Source organism: Passer domesticus, chromosome 10 (genome assembly GCF_036417665.1).
Source record: "Passer domesticus isolate bPasDom1 chromosome 10, bPasDom1.hap1, whole genome shotgun sequence".
Classification (NCBI taxonomy): domain Eukaryota; kingdom Metazoa; phylum Chordata; class Aves; order Passeriformes; family Passeridae; genus Passer; species Passer domesticus.
In genome coordinates, this window is record NC_087483.1 from 2,006,686 (window position 1) to 2,029,885 (window position 23,200).

Genomic DNA, 23,200 nt, shown 5'->3' on the forward strand with positions numbered 1-23,200 from the left:
GCCACTTGCAGCCTCTTGCAATCTGCAGGTTTTGTTGCTATCACCCACTTCAACTGCCATTTTTTCCTTAGATCTACTCTCCAGAGAATGTTCTCCTCTCTCTTCTCCCCTGCTGGTCCTGGCTTCACCCCTTCTCCCCCCCGAATGAAACCCTCAGACCCCAGCCTCATTTTCTCTCTGGCCCTGGACCCTCTTCATGGCAATGCACAGCGTTTGGAGTTCCACACAAAGACCCATCTCTGGCCTCATTCATCAGCACTTGAAGCAAGTGTGCTCCGGCCTCTGGGAGTGCAGCTCGCTCACACGGGCTCACTGTGGACACGCCGCAATCACACAGTCATTGAGTGCACCAGAGAACCTGGCCTCTAATAAAAGGCATGAATGCCACAAATCACCCAACCCAATGCCTTGCATGTCTCTACTTTTTCCTTCTCCTCTCATCTCTCATGTCACTTTCCCCATTTCCTCTCTCTGCCAGCTTGGCTTCTCTCTCTCCTGGCTGCAGCTTCAGCCACATGTGTGACACTGCAGGAACAGCCTGACCCACCGGGAAGTGGGAGAGGACTCTTTGTCAGCAACTGAAGTGACAGAACAAGGGGGAATGGGATGAAACTGCAAGAGCTGGAATCCATTCCATGATGGCAAGAAGTTCTTTCCTGTCAGGGTGCTTGTCCCTGACACAGGGACCAGCGCAGAGAGCCTGTGCATACCCCATGCCCACCAACATCCAAGGCCAGCTTGGACAGGGGCCGCAGCAACCTGCTGTGCTGCGAGGCTGCTCAGCTTGGAACCAGATGATCCTTAGGGTCCCTTCCAGGCCAAACCATTCAAGGATTTCATCATTCCACCATGCCCATCTCCCAGTGTGGAGCGGCCCTGAAACTTCTGTGACATCACAGCTCCCACAGCGTTCCAGGTGGAACGTCCAGCACCTGGAAACCACCACAGCAGACACTCTGCCTGCTGCCAGCGCTCAGTTGGCGCTCGCTCTGCGCTCTGCCCGTCAGCACTCAGCTGTTGCTGCTGCTGCCTGGGCTTTTCCTGCTGCCTGCTCTGGAGCACCAACCCCAGCAGGATGAGCACTGCTGCGCCAGTGGAGGTACTGTGCCATTCCAGGGAGGAGGCAGCCTGTTTGAGCAGGCTGCAGCCATGTGGGAATGGATGGTGTGGGACAGGAACCCCACTGTGACATTGTGCTGTCTCTTGCAGACTAACAGAGACACTGTGGTGGCGATGGAAGTGGACATGGTGCTGAATGAGGAAGAGATGATGGAGGTGGACGTGGAAGACCAGGTTGAGGAGATGGAAGTTGATGAGGAGGATGACATCGAGGCGATGGAAGTGGATGAGAAGGATGAGGAGGAGCCCATGGTCCTCGGATGAAGATGGAGCCCCACAAGTAAGACAGGCAGATGCTCCCCATGCCCTGCCCACAGACACAGTGGCTGCCCTGACGCCAGGCTGGGGCTGGGCTGGATGGCCCCGCTCAGGGACACGCTGCCCGCAGGGGGCCTGGATTGTGCTGCCACAAGCACCAGCCCTGGCCTGCCCTGCACTTGCCTGGGGCCACACCAGCCCTGCCAGCCCTGTCCCAGCTCTTGGGGCCCAGCTGGGCCCAGTGCTGGCAGCTGACTCCAGCTTTGCTTCTTTCTTCCTTCCAGGACTGATGCAGATGATGGCTGTAGATATTACGGCGGTGTATATATGTTTGAAAAGTTAGGATATTTTTGTAAATATGTTCTTAGGTTAGTAGTTCTTTGTAAATATGTTTTGAAGATTGTTACTCCATAGGATCCCATGGAAATATGTGCAGTAGATTGTTGTTGTTGTTCTTATGAGGACTGTTGTAATGAAATGTGTTCTGTAAATCCTCGTGTTTGCCGATGTTCAGCAAATAAATAATGATTCTTTATAAAACTTCACTTCTCTTTCTCATTCCTTTGGGCACTGTCAGAACCCCGGACCTCCCCCTGACCATCCTAAATGATTCCAGCCCCAGCCAGGGGGCTTTAAATCCCTGGCAGGGGGTTCAGAGACCCTAGCATGTAGCCAAAGACCCCTGGGCCTTTGAATTTAACCCATAAAGCATGTTACCACCTTTATGTCAAGAATTAAAAGTCACAACAATTTAGATAGTCTAGTAATAGTAATCACAAAGTGAACGGAAAACATTTAGAGCACTGTACACAGAGGTTTTGAACCTTGTACGAAAGAGTTTGGTATTATCTACATAGATAGAAAAATTTGGGTGTACCCAGTCCTTCCTCTTTCTTCTCGCTAGCATCCATATGAAAGACGATATTACCATTCACATATTGGTTTCAAGTAGAAAGTCACTATCTAACTTAAGTAATAGCTATTAAAACATTCTTGTAAACATAGTATAGTCAGGTTTTAATATAAAAGATAACACCAACCCAAGAGGCAAAAAGAGTACCTTAAGCTGACCTGCTGAACAAACCTCAGCAGGCCAGCAAAAAAATGTTTTAGACAAAATATAAAAATCAACCTTAAGAGAGTGAAGCACATACTTCTCAACTCTTCCTTCGACAGCTAAGTTAGAGAAAAAGAGACTTCTAACGTACCTCGAAATCCCCTCAACCAAAGAAAACCCAAGAGGCACAGGCAGCGTTTGCACAGTTGGGATTTCCACTTGTTCCGGGATCCCGGGGCTGGAGCTCCCTGGGGCTGCTGCCACGGCCACCCCGCGGCTGGGGGTCCCTGTGCACAGGGGGTCCCACTGACACCACTGCTGCCGCTGGCCACTGCTGCTGCTCCTGGGCTGGGGCACAGCCGCGTCCCCAAGAGCTGAGCTCTCACCAGCACAGAGGGGGCTCTCACTGCACTGGCCCCTGCAGCCATGCCACCAAAGCAAGGCAGGAAACTTTCAGCCACCCTTCCTGCTGCAGCCACAGCCACTCCTGGCTCCAGAGCCGCCATCAGCCCACAGGGATGCAAAATCCACCTGCCCGCTCTCAAGGCCTTGACAGCCTTGGCAACTGTGGCACCTGCATCTGGGCTGCTGCAGGGGCTGATGTTTAAGGCTTGCAGCCTCCAAAGGCTCCGGGCTCTGCTTCCCACCCTGCTCTGCACTGCCCTGGCTCCGCATTGCTCAAGAGACAAAAGCCAAGACAGGGCATCCTCACCCTGCCCAAATTGCTGAATTGACTGCAGTCCTTAGGACCTTCTCCACTTTCAAAGAACCTCTTCATTTGATCACTGATTCGGCAGATGTCTATGACCTAGTGCAGCGGGCCGAAAATTCCATTTTCAAAGACATTTCTAACCCCTACTAGAGCATTTGCTTTCCCCTTTCATTTCTCTTTTGTCCCACAGACAACACCCACGCTATATCATGCACACAAGGTCTTATACCACCCTTCCTGCATTTATAGTAGGCAATGCTAGAGCAGATGCCTCAGCAATGCTTCTCCAAACCTCCCCACGGAATGTTTCTGACCAGGCTAGGATCCGCCACCACTTCTACCATCAAAACATTCCTGCACCGCTCAGCATCTTTAAAATTACCCAAGATCAGGCAAGATCCATGGCAAACACCTGCCCAAATTGTCAGCAACATGCCTTTGCTTCTGTCAGAGCTGTACTCAATCCAAGAGGACTAAAGACTCTCCAGATCGGGCAATCACACATCACACACCAAGCCCCTTTTGGGAGACTAAAATACATCCCCGTCTCAATCCACACCGACAACGCTGCGGTTTCTGCCCCTGCCCATGCTGCTGAAAAATCAAAAGATGCTATAAAACGTTCCTTTTTAGCCTTTTCCACCTTCCCTGTTCCACAGGAAATTAAAACTGATCATGGTCCTGCTAATACCTCCCACTGATTCCAACCATTTTCTGACCAGTGGGCTACAAAACATGTCACAGCCATACCACACTCTGCCACAGGACAGTCCATAGTCCAGAGGGCCCACTCTTCCATCCAAAGGATCCTTGATCAACAGAGACAGGGAGTCCACATAGTATCTCCCATTGGAGGCCAAGGCCCTTGATGTGCTCAACTTTTTCAACAACTCCCCCAGTCATCAGGCATTTTATATTTAATTGGCAGCCCAATAAAAAGAAAAGCCACCTGTGCTGATCAAAGACCCTGAATCCAAACAAATTATGGACCCTTCCCCATTCATTACTTGGGAGGGAGGATATGCTTGTGTCTCTACAGCAGCAGGCCCAAGACGGATCCCAGCAAAAAACATAAAACCCTTCTGCCAATGGCCAGGCAAACACCAGAGCCACCATCAGAAAAACAGAACAAAAGAGCCTAAGAGAGACAGCAGCAGCCTGCAAAAGAAGAAGAAGGACAGAAGAAGATCTCCTAAGCAGTGTGGACCACACAGACCAACACCAAGAGAGCTCAGACTCCACTAACTGCGATATACCGCTTAACAATTGGAAAACCTGTATTCTAGCCTTGATATTTGATTCTTCTAATAAGCTGACTTCAAACCCTTGCCTTACAGAAGAGAAAGTTTAGTGGGACCAGAATTTAAGGTTCACATTGCAATCTCCCTATCTCTATACTTTCAGGCCACCCAAGCCTCCTCCCACTACGAAATTAGCTGAAGTCAAAGGATGCTGTCCTTTCTTGCCACTGCAGCAGGAAGCTGGATGCTCCTCACTATGCCGCATGCCTTCGCATGGGTGGTTCCACAGCCAAGCCACAATTTCTTGCCCATGGCCACGCATGTCAACCTCTTCTCACATAGGGACTCAGTATACCAGAGCGGCCAGCTGCTCACAGATCAAATCAATAAGATCCAGACAAAAGGCAACAACGACTGGCTCACTGGACTGTTGAAAGACTGGGGCATGAAAGGCTGGCTTTCATCTTTACGTCCAACAATATGAAGTCTAATAAGTCTAAGTGCCGTGTTCTGCATTTTGGCCACAAAAATCCCCTACAGCGTTACAGGCTGGGGACGGTGTGGCTGGATAGTGTTCAGGCAGAAAGGGACCTGGGGGTGCTGGTTGACAGCCGATTGGATATGAGCCAGCAATGTGCCTTGGTGGCCAAGAAGGCCAACGGCATCCTGGCCTGCATTAGGACTTGTGTGAGCAGCAGGAGCAGGGAGGTCGTTCTCCCCCTGTACTCGGCACTGGTGAGGCCACATCTTGAGTACTGTGTCCAGTTCTGGGCCCCTCAATTTAGGAAGGATATTGAGATACTTGAGCGTGTCCAGAGGAGAGCAACGAGGCTGGTGAGGGGCTTGGAAAACAAGCCCTACGAGGAACATTTGAGGGAGCTGGGGTTGTTTAGCCTGGAGAAGAGGAGGCTTAGAGGTGACCTTATTGCTCTCTACAACTTCCTGAAGGGAGGTTGTAGACAGGTGGGGGTCGGTCTCTTCCACCGGGCAGCAACTGACAGAACAAGGGGACACAGTCTCAAGCTACGTCAGGGAAGGTATAGGTTAGATATTAGGAAAAAAATTTTCACTGAAAGAATAATAAAGCACTGGAACTGTCTTCCCAGGGAGGTGGTGGAATCACCATCACTGGATGTGTTTAAAAAAAGACTGGACATGCCACTTGGTGCTATAGTCTAGTTGAGATGTTAGGGCATAGGTTGGACTTGATGATCTTAGGGGTCTCTTCCAAACTCATGATTCTGTGATTCTGTGATTTAGTCAAGACTGTTTTGTGGGCTTTGTTTCTTGTATTCATTGTCTTGGTTATTCTATCCAGTTTTGCTCAACGCTTGCAAAAGTCCATGGCAGAAGCCTTCATTCTTGAAAACAAAAAGGGGGCACTTGTGGAGGCCCAGGGGCCTCTCATTGCAACTGTGATACCTTAGGGCAAAGGGGACCAAGGTGAAACAGAGAAACCCCTCTGAATGCAAGGCTCTCACCCATGGCCACTTGCAGCCTCTTGCAATCCGCAGGTTTTGTTGCTATCACCCACTTCAACTGCCATTTTTTCCTTATATCTACTCTCCAGAGAATGTTCTCCTCTCTCTTCTCCCCTGCTGGTCCTGGCTTCACCCCTTCTCCCCCCCGAATGAAACCCTCAGACCCCAGCCTCATTTTCTCTCTGGCCCTGGACCCTCTTCATGGCAATGCACAGCGTTTGGAGTTCCACACAAAGACCCATCTCTGGCCTCATTCATCAGCACTTGAAGCAAGTGTGCTCCGGCCTCTGGGAGTGCAGCTCGCTCACACGGGCTCACTGTGGACACGCCGCAATCACACAGTCATTGAGTGCACCAGAGAACCTGGCCTCTAATAAAAGGCATGAATGCCACAAATCACCCAACCCAATGCCTTGCATGTCTCTACTTTTTCCTTCTCCTCTCATCTCTCATGTCACTTTCCCCATTTCCTCTCTCTGCCAGCTTGGCTTCTCTCTCTCCTGGCTGCAGCTTCAGCCACATGTGTGACACTGCAGGAACAGCCTGACCCACCGGGAAGTGGGAGAGGACTCTTTGTCAGCAACTGAAGTGACAGAACAAGGGGGAATGGGATGAAACTGCAAGAGCTGGAATCCATTCCATGATGGCAAGAAGTTCTTTCCTGTCAGGGTGCTTGTCCCTGACACAGGGACCAGCGCAGAGAGCCTGTGCATACCCCATGCCCACCAACATCCAAGGCCAGCTTGGACAGGGGCCGCAGCAACCTGCTGTGCTGCGAGGCTGCTCAGCTTGGAACCAGATGATCCTTAGGGTCCCTTCCAGGCCAAACCATTCAAGGATTTCATCATTCCACCATGCCCATCTCCCAGTGTGGAGCGGCCCTGAAACATCTGTGACATCACAGCTCCCACAGCGTTCCAGGTGGAACGTCCAGCACCTGGAAACCACCACAGCAGACACTCTGCCTGCTGCCAGCGCTCAGTTGGCGCTCGCTCTGCGCTCTGCCCGTCAGCACTCAGCTGTTGCTGCTGCTGCCTGGGCTTTTCCTGCTGCCTGCTCTGGAGCACCAACCCCAGCAGGATGAGCACTGCTGCGCCAGTGGAGGTACTGTGCCATTCCAGGGAGGAGGCAGCCTGTTTGAGCAGGCTGCAGCCATGTGGGAATGGATGGTGTGGGACAGGAACCCCACTGTGACATTGTGCTGTCTCTTGCAGACTAACAGAGACACTGTGGTGGCGATGGAAGTGGACATGGTGCTGAATGAGGAAGAGATGATGGAGGTGGACGTGGAAGACCAGGTTGAGGAGATGGAAGTTGATGAGGAGGATGACATCGAGGCGATGGAAGTGGATGAGAAGGATGAGGAGGAGCCCATGGTCCTCGGATGAAGATGGAGCCCCACAAGTAAGACAGGCAGATGCTCCCCATGCCCTGCCCACAGACACAGTGGCTGCCCTGATGCCAGGCTGGGGCTGGGCTGGATGGCCCCGCTCAGGGACACGCTGCCCGCAGGGGGCCTGGATTGTGCTGCCACAAGCACCAGCCCTGGCCTGCCCTGCACTTGCCTGGGGCCACACCAGCCCTGCCAGCCCTGTCCCAGCTCTTGGGGCCCAGCTGGGCCCAGTGCTGGCAGCTGACTCCAGCTTTGCTTCTTTCTTCCTTCCAGGACTGATGCAGATGATGGCTGTAGATATTACGGCGGTGTATATATGTTTGAAAAGTTAGGATATTTTTGTAAATATGTTCTTAGGTTAGTAGTTCTTTGTAAATATGTTTTGAAGATTGTTACTCCATAGGATCCCATGGAAATATGTGCAGTAGATTGTTGTTGTTGTTCTTATGAGGACTGTTGTAATGAAATGTGTTCTGTAAATCCTCGTGTTTGCCGATGTTCAGCAAATAAATAATGATTCTTTATAAAACTTCACTTCTCTTTCTCATTCCTTTGGGCACTGTCAGAACCCCGGACCTCCCCCTGACCATCCTAAATGATTCCAGCCCCAGCCAGGGGGCTTTAAATCCCTGGCAGGGGGTTCAGAGACCCTGGCATGTAGCCAAAGACCCCTGGGCCTTTGAATTTAACCCATAAAGCATGTTACCACCTTTATGTCAAGAATTAAAAGTCACAACAATTTAGATAGTCTAGTAATAGTAATCACAAAGTGAACGGAAAACATTTAGAGCACTGTACACAGAGGTTTTGAACCTTGTACGAAAGAGTTTGGTATTATCTACATAGATAGAAAAATTTGGGTGTACCCAGTCCTTCCTCTTTCTTCTCGCTAGCATCCATATGAAAGACGATATTACCATTCACATATTGGTTTCAAGTAGAAAGTCACTATCTAACTTAAGTAATAGGTATTAAAACATTCTTGTAAACATAGTATAGTCAGGTTTTAATATAAAAGATAACACCAACCCAAGAGGCAAAAAGAGTACCTTAAGCTGACCTGCTGAACAAACCTCAGCAGGCCAGCAAAAAAATGTTTTAGACAAAATATAAAAATCAACCTTAAGAGAGTGAAGCACATACTTCTCAACTCTTCCTTCGACAGCTAAGTTAGAGAAAAAGAGACTTCTAACGTACCTCGAAATCCCCTCAACCAAAGAAAACCCAAGAGGCACAGGCAGCGTTTGCACAGTTGGGATTTCCACTTGTTCCGGGATCCCGGGGCTGGAGCTCCCTGGGGCTGCTGCCACGGCCACCCCGCGGCTGGGGGTCCCTGTGCACAGGGGGTCCCACTGACACCACTGCTGCCGCTGGCCACTGCTGCTGCTCCTGGGCTGGGGCACAGCCGCATCCCCAAGAGCTGAGCTGTCACCAGCACAGAGGGGGCTCTCACTGCACTGGCCCCTGCAGCCATGCCACCAAAGCAAGGCAGGAAACTTTCAGCCACCCTTCCTGCTGCAGCCACAGCCACTCCTGGCTCCAGAGCCGCCATCAGCCCACAGGGATGCAAAATCCACCTGCCCGCTCTCAAGGCCTTGACAGCCTTGGCAACTGTGGCACCTGCATCTGGGCTGCTGCAGGGGCTGATGTTTAAGCCTTGCAGCCTCCAAAGGCTCCGGGCTCTGCTTCCCACCCTGCTCTGCACTGCCCTGGCTCCGCATTACTCAAGAGACAAAAGCCAAGACAGGGCATCCTCACCCTGCCCAAATTGCTGAATTGACTGCAGTCCTTAGGACCTTCTCCACTTTCAAAGAACCTCTTCATTTGATCACTGATTCGGCAGATGTCTATGACCTAGTGCAGCGGGCCGAAAATTCCATTTTCAAAGACATTTCTAACCCCTACTAGAGCATTTGCTTTCCCCTTTCATTTCTCTTTTGTCCCACAGACAACACCCACGCTATATCATGCACACAAGGTCTTATACCACCCTTCCTGCATTTATAGTAGGCAATGCTAGAGCAGATGCCTCAGCAATGCTTCTCCAAACCTCCCCACGGAATGTTTCTGACCAGGCTAGGATCCGCCACCACTTCTACCATCAAAACATTCCTGCACCGCTCAGCATCTTTAAAATTACCCAAGATCAGGCAAGATCCATGGCAAACACCTGCCCAAATTGTCAGCAACGTGCCTTTGCTTCTGTCAGAGCTGTACTCAATCCAAGAGGACTAAAGACTCTCCAGATCGGGCAATCACACATCACACACCAAGCCCCTTTCGGGAGACTAAAATACATCCCCGTCTCAATCCACACTGACAACGCTGCGGTTTCTGCCCCTGCCCATGCTGGTGAAAAATCAAAAGATGCTATAAAACGTTACTTTTTAGCCTTTTCCACCTCCCCTGTTCCACAGGAAATTAAAACTGATCATGGTCCTGCTAATACCTCCCACTGATTCCAACCCTTTTCTGACCAGTGGGCTACAAAACATGTCACAGCCATACCACACTCTGCCACAGGACAGTCCATCGTCCAGAGGGCCCACTCTTCCATCCAAAGGATCCTTGATCAACAGAGACAGGGAGTCCACATAGTATCTCCCATTGAGAGCCTGGCCAAGGCCCTTGATGTGCTCAACTTTTTGAACAACTCCCCCAGTCATCAGGCATTTTATATTTAATTGGCAGCCCAATAAAAAGAAAAGCCACCTGTGTTGATCAAAGACCCTGAATCCAAAGAAATTATGGGCCCTTTCCCATTCATTACTTGGGAGGGAGGATATGCTTGTGTCTCTACAGCAGCAGGCCCAAGACGCATCCCAGCAAAAAACATAAAACTCTTCTGCCAATGGCCAGGCAAACACCACAGCCACCATCAGAAAAACAGAACAAAAGCCTAAGAGAGACAGCAGCAGCCTGCAAAAGAAGAAGAAGGACAGAAGAAGATCTCCTAAGCAGTGTGGACCACACACACCAACACCAAGAGAGCTCAGACACCACTAACTGCGATATCCCGCTTAACAATTGGAAAAACTGTATTCTAGCCTTGATATTTGATTCTTCTAATAAGAAGACTTCAAACCCTTGCCTTACAGAAGAGAAAGTTTAGTGGGACCAGAATTTAAGGTTCACATTGCAATCTCCCTATCTCTTTACTTTCAGGCCACCCAAGCCTCCACCCACTACTAAATTAGCTAAAGTCAAAGGATGCTGTCCTTTGTTGCCACTGCAGCAGGAAGCTGGATGCTCCTCACTATGCCGCATGCCTTCGCATGGGTGGTTCCACAGCCAAGCCACAATTTCTTGCCCATGGCCACGCATGTCAACCTCTTCTCACATAGGGACTCAGTATACCAGAGCGGCCAGCTGCTCACAGATCAAATCAATAAGATCCAGACAAAAGGCAACAACGACTGGCTCACTGGACTGTTGAAAGACTGGGGCATGAAAGGCTGGCTTTCATCTTTACGTCCAACAATATGAAGTCTAATAAGTCTAAGTGCCGTGTTCTGCATTTTGGCCACAAAAATCCCCTACAGCGTTACAGGCTGGGGACGGTGTGGCTGGATAGTGTTCAGGCAGAAAGGGACCTGGGGGTGCTGGTTGACAGCCGATTGGATATGAGCCAGCAATGTGCCTTGGTGGCCAAGAAGGCCAACGGCATCCTGGCCTGCATTAGGACTTGTGTGAGCAGCAGGAGCAGGGAGGTCGTTCTCCCCCTGTACTCGGCACTGGTGAGGCCACATCTTGAGTACTGTGTCCAGTTCTGGGCCCCTCAATTTAGGAAGGATATTGAGATACTTGAGCGTGTCCAGAGGAGAGCAACGAGGCTGGTGAGGGGCTTGGAAAACAAGCCCTACGAGGAACATTTGAGGGAGCTGGGGTTGTTTAGCCTGGAGAAGAGGAGGCTTAGAGGTGACCTTATTGCTCTCTACAACTTCCTGAAGGGAGGTTGTAGACAGGTGGGGGTCGGTCTCTTCCACCGGGCAGCAACTGACAGAACAAGGGGACACAGTCTCAAGCTACGTCAGGGAAGGTATAGGTTAGATATTAGGAAAAAAATTTTCACTGAAAGAATAATAAAGCACTGGAACTGTCTTCCCAGGGAGGTGGTGGAATCACCATCACTGGATGTGTTTAAAAAAAGACTGGACATGCCACTTGGTGCTATAGTCTAGTTGAGATGTTAGGGCATAGGTTGGACTTGATGATCTTAGGGGTCTCTTCCAAACTCATGATTCTGTGATTCTGTGATTTAGTCAAGACTGTTTTGTGGGCTTTGTTTCTTGTATTCATTGTCTTGGTTATTCTATCCAGTTTTGCTCAACGCTTGCAAAAGTCCATGGCAGAAGCCTTCATTCTTGAAAACAAAAAGGGGGCACTTGTGGAGGCCCAGGGGCCTCTCATTGCAACTGTGATACCTTAGGGCAAAGGGGACCAAGGTGAAACAGAGAAACTCCTCTGAATGCAAGGCTCTCACCCATGGCCACTTGCAGCCTCTTGCAATCTGCAGGTTTTGTTGCTATCACCCACTTCAACTGCCATTTTTTCCTTAGATCTACTCTCCAGAGAATGTTCTCCTCTCTCTTCTCCCCTGCTGGTCCTGGCTTCACCCCTTCTCCCCCCCGAATGAAACCCTCAGACCCCAGCCTCATTTTCTCTCTGGCCCTGGACCCTCTTCATGGCAATGCACAGCGTTTGGAGTTCCACACAAAGACCCATCTCTGGCCTCATTCATCAGCACTTGAAGCAAGTGTGCTCCGGCCTCTGGGAGTGCAGCTCGCTCACACGGGCTCACTGTGGACACGCCGCAATCACACAGTCATTGAGTGCACCAGAGAACCTGGCCTCTAATAAAAGGCATGAATGCCACAAATCACCCAACCCAATGCCTTGCATGTCTCTACTTTTTCCTTCTCCTCTCATCTCTCATGTCACTTTCCCCATTTCCTCTCTCTGCCAGCTTGGCTTCTCTCTCTCCTGGCTGCAGCTTCAGCCACATGTGTGACACTGCAGGAACAGCCTGACCCACCGGGAAGTGGGAGAGGACTCTTTGTCAGCAACTGAAGTGACAGAACAAGGGGGAATGGGATGAAACTGCAAGAGCTGGAATCCATTCCATGATGGCAAGAAGTTCTTTCCTGTCAGGGTGCTTGTCCCTGACACAGGGACCAGCGCAGAGAGCCTGTGCATACCCCATGCCCACCAACATCCAAGGCCAGCTTGGACAGGGGCCGCAGCAACCTGCTGTGCTGCGAGGCTGCTCAGCTTGGAACCAGATGATCCTTAGGGTCCCTTCCAGGCCAAACCATTCAAGGATTTCATCATTCCACCATGCCCATCTCCCAGTGTGGAGCGGCCCTGAAACATCTGTGACATCACAGCTCCCACAGCGTTCCAGGTGGAACGTCCAGCACCTGGAAACCACCACAGCAGACACTCTGCCTGCTGCCAGCGCTCAGTTGGCGCTCGCTCTGCGCTCTGCCCGTCAGCACTCAGCTGTTGCTGCTGCTGCCTGGGCTTTTCCTGCTGCCTGCTCTGGAGCACCAACCCCAGCAGGATGAGCACTGCTGCACCAGTGGAGGTACTGTGCCATTCCAGGGAGGAGGCAGCCTGTTTGAGCAGGCTGCAGCCATGTGGGAATGGATGGTGTGGGACAGGAACCCCACTGTGACATTGTGCTGTCTCTTGCAGACTAACAGAGACACTGTGGTGGCGATGGAAGTGGACATGGTGCTGAATGAGGAAGAGATGATGGAGGTGGACGTGGAAGACCAGGTTGAGGAGATGGAAGTTGATGAGGAGGATGACATCGAGGCGATGGAAGTGGATGAGAAGGATGAGGAGGAGCCCATGGTCCTCGGATGAAGATGGAGCCCCACAAGTAAGACAGGCAGATGCTCCCCATGCCCTGCCCACAGACACAGTGGCTGCCCTGACGCCAGGCTGGGGCTGGGCTGGATGGCCCCGCTCAGGGACACGCTGCCCGCAGGGGGCCTGGATTGTGCTGCCACAAGCACCAGCCCTGGCCTGCCCTGCACTTGCCTGGGGCCACACCAGCCCTGCCAGCCCTGTCCCAGCTCTTGGGGCCCAGCTGGGCCCAGTGCTGGCAGCTGACTCCAGCTTTGCTTCTTTCTTCCTTCCAGGACTGATGCAGATGATGGCTGTAGATATTACGGCGGTGTATATATGTTTGAAAAGTTAGGATATTTTTGTAAATATGTTCTTAGGTTAGTAGTTCTTTGTAAATATGTTTTGAAGATTGTTACTCCATAGGATCCCATGGAAATATGTGCAGTAGATTGTTGTTGTTGTTCTTATGAGGACTGTTGTAATGAAATGTGTTCTGTAAATCCTCGTGTTTGCCGATGTTCAGCAAATAAATAATGATTCTTTATAAAACTTCACTTCTCTTTCTCATTCCTTTGGGCACTGTCAGAACCCCGGACCTCCCCCTGACCATCCTAAATGATTCCAGCCCCAGCCAGGGGGCTTTAAATCCCTGGCAGGGGGTTCAGAGACCCTGGCATGTAGCCAAAGACCCCTGGGCCTTTGAATTTAACCCATAAAGCATGTTACCACCTTTATGTCAAGAATTAAAAGTCACAACAATTTAGATAGTCTAGTAATAGTAATCACAAAGTGAACGGAAAACATTTAGAGCACTGTACACAGAGGTTTTGAACCTTGTACGAAAGAGTTTGGTATTATCTACATAGATAGAAAAATTTGGGTGTACCCAGTCCTTCCTCTTTTTTCTCGCTAGCATCCATATGAAAGACGATATTACCATTCACATATTGGTTTCAAGTAGAAAGTCACTATCTAACTTAAGTAATAGCTATTAAAACATTCTTGTAAACATAGTATAGTCAGGTTTTAATATAAAAGATAACACCAACCCAAGAGGCAAAAAGAGTACCTTAAGCTGACCTGCTGAACAAACCTCAGCAGGCCAGCAAAAAAATGTTTTAGACAAAATATAAAAATCAACCTTAAGAGAGTGAAGCACATACTTCTCAACTCTTCCTTCGACAGCTAAGTTAGAGAAAAAGAGACTTCTAACGTACCTCGAAATCCCCTCAACCAAAGAAAACCCAAGAGGCACAGGCAGCGTTTGCACAGTTGGGATTTCCACTTGTTCCGGGATCCCGGGGCTGGAGCTCCCTGGGGCTGCTGCCACGGCCACCCCGCGGCTGGGGGTCCCTGTGCACAGGGGGTCCCACTGACACCACTGCTGCCGCTGGCCACTGCTGCTGCTCCTGGGCTGGGGCACAGCCGCATCCCCAAGAGCTGAGCTGTCACCAGCACAGAGGGGGCTCTCACTGCACTGGCCCCTGCAGCCATGCCACCAAAGCAAGGCAGGAAACTTTCAGCCACCCTTCCTGCTGCAGCCACAGCCACTCCTGGCTCCAGAGCCGCCATCAGCCCACAGGGATGCAAAATCCACCTGCCCGCTCTCAAGGCCTTGACAGCCTTGGCAACTGTGGCACCTGCATCTGGGCTGCTGCAGGGGCTGATGTTTAAGCCTTGCAGCCTCCAAAGGCTCCGGGCTCTGCTTCCCACCCTGCTCTGCACTGCCCTGGCTCCGCATTGCTCAAGAGACAAAAGCCAAGACAGGGCATCCTCACCCTGCCCAAATTGCTGAATTGACTGCAGTCCTTAGGACCTTCTCCACTTTCAAAGAACCTCTTCATTTGATCACTGATTCGGCAGATGTCTATGACCTAGTGCAGCGGGCCGAAAATTCCATTTTCAAAGACATTTCTAACCCCTACTAGAGCATTTGCTTTCCCCTTTCATTTCTCTTTTGTCCCACAGACAACACCCACGCTATATCATGCACACAAGGTCTTATACCACCCTTCCTGCATTTATAGTAGGCAATGCTAGAGCAGATGCCTCAGCAATGCTTCTCCAAACCTCCCCACGGAATGTTTCTGACCAGGCTAGGATCCGCCACCACTTCTACCATCAAAACATTCCTGCACCGCTCAGCATCTTTAAAATTACCCAAGATCAGGCAAGATCCATGGCAAACACCTGCCCAAATTGTCAGCAACATGCCTTTGCTTCTGTCAGAGCTGTACTCAATCCAAGAGGACTAAAGACTCTCCAGATCGGGCAATCACACATCACACACCAAGCCCCTTTCGGGAGACTAAAATACATCCCCGTCTCAATCCACACCTACAACGCTGCGGTTTCTGCCCCTGCCCATGCTGCTGAAAAATCAAAAGATGCTATAAAACGTTACTTTTTAGCCTTTTCCACCTCCCCTGTTCCACAGGAAATTAAAACTGATCATGGTCCTGCTAATACCTCCCACTGATTCCAACCATTTTCTGACCAGTGGGCTACAAAACATGTCACAGCCATACCACACTCTGCCACAGGACAGTCCATAGTCCAGAGGGCCCACTCTTCCATCCAAAGGATCCTTGATCAACAGAGACAGGGAGTCCACATAGTATCTCCCATTGAGAGCCTGGCCAAGGCCCTTGATGTGCTCAACTTTTTGAACAACTCCCCCAGTCATCAGGCATTTTATATTTAATTGGCAGCCCAATAAAAAGAAAAGCCACCTGTGTTGATCAAAGACCCTGAATCCAAAGAAATTATGGGCCCTTTCCCATTCATTACTTGGGAGGGAGGATATGCTTGTGTCTCTACAGCAGCAGGCCCAAGACGCATCCCAGCAAAAAACATAAAACCCTTCTGCCAATGGCCAGGCAAACACCACAGCCACCATCAGAAAAACAGAAAAAAAGCCTAAGAGAGACAGCAGCAGCCTGCAAAAGAAGAAGAAGGACAGAAGAAGATCTCCTAAGCAGCGTGGACCACACACACCAACACCAAGAGAGCTCAGACACCACTAACTGCGATATCCCGCTTAACAATTGGAAAAACTGTATTCTAGCCTTGATATTTGATTCTTCTAATAAGCTGACTTCAAACCCTTGCCTTACAGAAGAGAAAGTTTAGTGGGACCAGAATTTAAGGTTCACATTGCAATCTCCCTATCTCTTTACTTTCAGGCCACCCAAGCCTCCACCCACTACTAAATTAGCTAAAGTCAAAGGATGCTGTCCTTTCTTGCCACTGCAGCAGGAAGCTGGATGCTCCTAACTATGCCGCATGCCTTCGCATGGGTGGTTCCACAGCCAAGCCACAATTTCTTGCCCATGGCCACGCATGTCAACCTCTTCTCACATAGGGACTCAGTATACCAGAGCGTCCAGCTGCTCACAGATCAAATCAATAAGATCCAGACAAAAGGCAACAACGACTGGCTCACTGGACTGTTGAAAGACTGGGGCATGAAAGGCTGGCTTTCATCTTTACGTCCAACAATATGAAGTCTAATAAGTCTAAGTGCCGTGTTCTGCATTTTGGCCACAAAAATCCCCTACAGCGTTACAGGCTGGGGACGGTGTGGCTGGATAGTGTTCAGGCAGAAAGGGACCTGGGGGTGCTGGTTGACAGCCGATTGGATATGAGCCAGCAATGTGCCTTGGTGGCCAAGAAGGCCAACGGCATCCTGGCCTGCATTAGGACTTGTGTGAGCAGCAGGAGCAGGGAGGTCGTTCTCCCCCTGTACTCGGCACTGGTGAGGCCACATCTTGAGTACTGTGTCCAGTTCTGGGCCCCTCAATTTAGGAAGGATATTGAGATACTTGAGCGTGTCCAGAGGAGAGCAACGAGGCTGGTGAGGGGCTTGGAAAACAAGCCCTACGAGGAACATTTGAGGGAGCTGGGGTTGTTTAGCCTGGAGAAGAGGAGGCTTAGAGGTGACCTTATTGCTCTCTACAACTTCCTGAAGGGAGGTTGTAGACAGGTGGGGGTCGGTCTCTTCCACCGGGCAGCAACTGACAGAACAAGGGGACACAGTCTCAAGCTACGTCAGGGAAGGTATAGGTTAGATATTAGGAAAAAAATTTTCACTGAAAGAATAATAAAGCACTGGAACTGTCTTCCCAGGGAGGTGGTGGAATCACCATCACTGGATGTGTTTAAAAAAAGACTGGACATGCCACTTGGTGCTATAGTCTAGTTGAGATGTTAGGGCATAGGTTGGACTTGATGATCTTAGGGGTCTCTTCCAAACTCATGATTCTGTGATTCTGTGATTTAGTCAAGACTGTTTTGTGGGCTTTGTTTCTTGTATTCATTGTCTTGGTTATTCTATCCAGTTTTGCTCAACGCTTGCAAAAGTCCATGGCAGAAGCCTTCATTCTTGAAAACAAAAAGGGGGCACTTGTGGAGGCCCAGGGGCCTCTCATTGCAACTGTGATACCTTAGGGCAAAGGGGACCAAGGTGAAACAGAGAAACCCCTCTGAATGCAAGGCTCTCACCCATGGCCACTTGCAGCCTCTTGCAATCTGCAGGTTTTGTTGCTATCACCCACTTCAACTGCCATTTTTTCCTTAGATCTACTCTCCAGAGAATGTTCTCCTCTCTCTTCTCCCCTGCTGGTCCTGGCTTCACCCCTTCTCCCCCCCGAATGAAACCCTCAGACCCCAGCCTCATTTTCTCTCTGGCCCTGGACCCTCTTCATGGCAATGCACAGCGTTTGGAGTTCCACACAAAGACCCATCTCTGGCCTCATTCATCAGCACTTGAAGCAAGTGTGCTCCGGCCTCTGGGAGTGCAGCTCGCTCACACGGGCTCACTGTGGACACGCCGCAATCACACAGACATTGAGTGCACCAAAGAACCTGGCCTCTAATAAAAGGCATGAATGCCACAAATCACCCAACCCAATGCCTTGCATGTCTCTACTTTTTCCTTCTCCTCTCATCTCTCATGTCACTTTCCCCATTTCCTCTCTCTGCCAGCTTGGCTTCTCTCTCTCCTGGCTGCAGCTTCAGCCACATGTGTGACACTGCAGGAACAGCCTGACCCACCGGGAAGTGGGAGAGGACTCTTTGTCAGCAACTGAAGTGACAGAACAAGGGGGAATGGGATGAAACTGCAAGAGCTGGAATCCATTCCATGATGGCAAGAAGTTCTTTCCTGTCAGGGTGCTTGTCCCTGACACAGGGACCAGCGCAGAGAGCCTGTGCATACCCCATGCCCACCAACATCCAAGGCCAGCTTGGACAGGGGCCGCAGCAACCTGCTGTGCTGCGAGGCTGCTCAGCTTGGAACCAGATGATCCTTAGGGTCCCTTCCAGGCCAAACCATTCAAGGATTTCATCATTCCACCATGCCCATCTCCCAGTGTGGAGCGGCCCTGAAACATCTGTGACATCACAGCTCCCACAGCGTTCCAGGTGGAACGTCCAGCACCTGGAAACCACCACAGCAGACACTCTGCCTGCTGCCAGCGCTCAGTTGGCGCTCGCTCTGCGCTCTGCCCGTCAGCACTCAGCTGTTGCTGCTGCTGCCTGGGCTTTTCCCGCTGCCTGCTCTGGAGCACCAACCCCAGCAGGATGAGCACTGCTGCGCCAGTGGAGGTACTGTGCCATTCCAGGGAGGAGGCAGCCTGTTTGAGCAGGCTGCAGCCATGTGGGAATGGATGGTGTGGGACAGGAACCCCACTGTGACATTGTGCTGTCTCTTGCAGACTAACAGAGACACTGTGGTGGCGATGGAAGTGGACATGGTGCTGAATGAGGAAGAGATGATGGAGGTGGACGTGGAAGACCAGGTTGAGGAGATGGAAGTTGATGAGGAGGATGACATCGAGGCGATGGAAGTGGATGAGAAGGATGAGGAGGAGCCCATGGTCCTCGGATGAAGATGGAGCCCCACAAGTAAGACAGGCAGATGCTCCCCATGCCCTGCCCACAGACACAGTGGCTGCCCTGACTCCAGGCTGGGGCTGGGCTGGATGGCCCCGCTCAGGGACACGCTGCCCGCAGGGGGCCTGGATTGTGCTGCCACAAGCACCAGCCCTGGCCTGCCCTGCACTTGCCTGGGGCCACACCAGCCCTGCCAGCCCTGTCCCAGCTCTTGGGGCCCAGCTGGGCCCAGTGCTGGCAGCTGACTCCAGCTTTGCTTCTTTCTTCCTTCCAGGACTGATGCAGATGATGGCTGTAGATATTACGGCGGTGTATATATGTTTGAAAAGTTAGGATATTTTTGTAAATATGTTCTTAGGTTAGTAGTTCTTTGTAAATATGTTTTGAAGATTGTTACTCCATAGGATCCCATGGAAATATGTGCAGTAGATTGTTGTTGTTGTTCTTATGAGGACTGTTGTAATGAAATGTGTTCTGTAAATCCTCGTGTTTGCCGATGTTCAGCAAATAAATAATGATTCTTTATAAAACTTCACTTCTCTTTCTCATTCCTTTGGGCACTGTCAGAACCCCGGACCTCCCCCTGACCATCCTAAATGATTCCAGCCCCAGCCAGGGGGCTTTAAATCCCTGGCAGGGGGTTCAGAGACCCTGGCATGTAGCCAAAGACCCCTGGGCCTTTGAATTTAACCCATAAAGCATGTTACCACCTTTATGTCAAGAATTAAAAGTCACAACAATTTAGATAGTCTAGTAATAGTAATCACAAAGTGAACGGAAAACATTTAGAGCACTGTACACAGAGGTTTTGAACCTTGTACGAAAGAGTTTGGTATTATCTACATAGATAGAAAAATTTGGGTGTACCCAGTCCTTCCTCTTTCTTCTCGCTAGCATCCATATGAAAGACGATATTACCATTCACATATTGGTTTCAAGTAGAAAGTCACTATCTAACTTAAGTAATAGCTATTAAAACATTCTTGTAAACATAGTATAGTCAGGTTTTAATATAAAAGATAACACCAACCCAAGAGGCAAAAAGAGTACCTTAAGCTGACCTGCTGAACAAACCTCAGCAGGCCAGCAAAAAAATGTTTTAGACAAAATATAAAAATCAACCTTAAGAGAGTGAAGCACATACTTCTCAACTCTTCCTTCGACAGCTAAGTTAGAGAAAAAGAGACTTCTAACGTACCTCGAAATCCCCTCAACCAAAGAAAACCCAAGAGGCACAGGCAGCGTTTGCACAGTTGGGATTTCCACTTGTTCCGGGATCCCGGGGCTGGAGCTCCCTGGGGCTGCTGCCACGGCCACCCCGCGGCTGGGGGTCCCTGTGCACAGGGGGTCCCACTGACACCACTGCTGCCGCTGGCCACTGCTGCTGCTCCTGGGCTGGGGCACAGCCGCGTCCCCAAGAGCTGAGCTCTCACCAGCACAGAGGGGGCTCTCACTGCACTGGCCCCTGCAGCCATGCCACCAAAGCAAGGCAGGAAACTTTCAGCCACCCTTCCTGCTGCAGCCACAGCCACTCCTGGCTCCAGAGCCGCCATCAGCCCACAGGGATGCAAAATCCACCTGCCCGCTCTCAAGGCCTTGACAGCCTTGGCAACTGTGGCACCTGCATCTGGGCTGCTGCAGGGGCTGATGTTTAAGCCTTGCAGCCTCCAAAGGCTCCGGGCTCTGCTTCCCACCCTGCTCTGCACTGCCCTGGCTCCGCATTGCTCAAGAGACAAAAGCCAAGACAGGGCATCCTCACCCTGCCCAAATTGCTGAATTGACTGCAGTCCTTAGGACCTTCTCCACTTTCAAAGAACCTCTTCATTTGATCACTGATTCGGCAGATGTCTATGACCTAGTGCAGCGGGCCGAAAATTCCATTTTCAAAGACATTTCTAACCCCTACTAGAGCATTTGCTTTCCCCTTTCATTTCTCTTTTGTCCCACAGACAACACCCACGCTATATCATGCACACAAGGTCTTATACCACCCTTCCTGCATTTATAGTAGGCAATGCTAGAGCAGATGCCTCAGCAATGCTTCTCCAAACCTCCCCACGGAATGTTTCTGACCAGGCTAGGATCCGCCACCACTTCTACCATCAAAACATTCCTGCACCGCTCAGCATCTTTAAAATTACCCAAGATCAGGCAAGATCCATGGCAAACACCTGCCCAAATTGTCAGCAACATGCCTTTGCTTCTGTCAGAGCTGTACTCAATCCAAGAGGACTAAAGACTCTCCAGATCGGGCAATCACACATCACACACCAAGCCCCTTTCGGGAGACTAAAATACATCCCCGTCTCAATCCACACCTACAACGCTGCGGTTTCTGCCCCTGCCCATGCTGCTGAAAAATCAAAAGATGCTATAAAACGTTACTTTTTAGCCTTTTCCACCTCCCCTGTTCCACAGGAAATTAAAACTGATCATGGTCCTGCTAATACCTCCCACTGATTCCAACCATTTTCTGACCAGTGGGCTACAAAACATGTCACAGCCATACCACACTCTGCCACAGGACAGTCCATAGTCCAGAGGGCCCACTCTTCCATCCAAAGGATCCTTGATCAACAGAGACAGGGAGTCCACATAGTATCTCCCATTGAGAGCCTGGCCAAGGCCCTTGATGTGCTCAACTTTTTGAACAACTCCCCCAGTCATCAGGCATTTTATATTTAATTGGCAGCCCAATAAAAAGAAAAGCCACCTGTGTTGATCAAAGACCCTGAATCCAAAGAAATTATGGGCCCTTTCCCATTCATTACTTGGGAGGGAGGATATGCTTGTGTCTCTACAGCAGCAGGCCCAAGACGCATCCCAGCAAAAAACATAAAACCCTTCTGCCAATGGCCAGGCAAACACCACAGCCACCATCAGAAAAACAGAAAAAAAGCCTAAGAGAGACAGCAGCAGCCTGCAAAAGAAGAAGAAGGACAGAAGAAGATCTCCTAAGCAGCGTGGACCACACACACCAACACCAAGAGAGCTCAGACACCACTAACTGCGATATCCCGCTTAACAATTGGAAAACCTGTATTCTAGCCTTGATATTTGATTCTTCTAATAAGCTGACTTCAAACCCTTGCCTTACAGAAGAGAAAGTTTAGTGGGACCAGAATTTAAGGTTCACATTGCAATCTCCCTATCTCTTTACTTTCAGGCCACCCAAGCCTCCACCCACTACTAAATTAGCTAAAGTCAAAGGATGCTGTCCTTTGTTGCCACTGCAGCAGGAAGCTGGATGCTCCTAACTATGCCGCATGCCTTCGCATGGGTGGTTCCACAGCCAAGCCACAATTTCTTGCCCATGGCCACGCATGTCAACCTCTTCTCACATAGGGACTCAGTATACCAGAGCGTCCAGCTGCTCACAGATCAAATCAATAAGATCCAGACAAAAGGCAACAACGACTGGCTCACTGGACTGTTGAAAGACTGGGGCATGAAAGGCTGGCTTTCATCTTTACGTCCAACAATATGAAGTCTAATAAGTCTAAGTGCCGTGTTCTGCATTTTGGCCACAAAAATCCCCTACAGCGTTACAGGCTGGGGACGGTGTGGCTGGATAGTGTTCAGGCAGAAAGGGACCTGGGGATGCTGGTTGACAGCCGATTGGATATGAGCCAGCAATGTGCCTTGGTGGCCAAGAAGGCCAACGGCATCCTGGCCTGCATTAGGACTTGTGTGAGCAGCAGGAGCAGGGAGGTCGTTCTCCCCCTGTACTCGGCACTGGTGAGGCCACATCTTGAGTACTGTGTCCAGTTCTGGGCCCCTCAATTTAGGAAGGATATTGAGATACTTGAGCGTGTCCAGAGGAGAGCAACGAGGCTGGTGAGGGGCTTGGAAAACAAGCCCTACGAGGAACATTTGAGGGAGCTGGGGTTGTTTAGCCTGGAGAAGAGGAGGCTTAGAGGTGACCTTATTGCTCTCTACAACTTCCTGAAGGGAGGTTGTAGACAGGTGGGGGTCGGTCTCTTCCACCGGGCAGCAACTGACAGAACAAGGGGACACAGTCTCAAGCTACGTCAGGGAAGGTATAGGTTAGATATTAGGAAAAAAATTTTCACTGAAAGAATAATAAAGCACTGGAACTGTCTTCCCAGGGAGGTGGTGGAATCACCATCACTGGATGTGTTTAAAAAAAGACTGGACATGCCACTTGGTGCTATAGTCTAGTTGAGA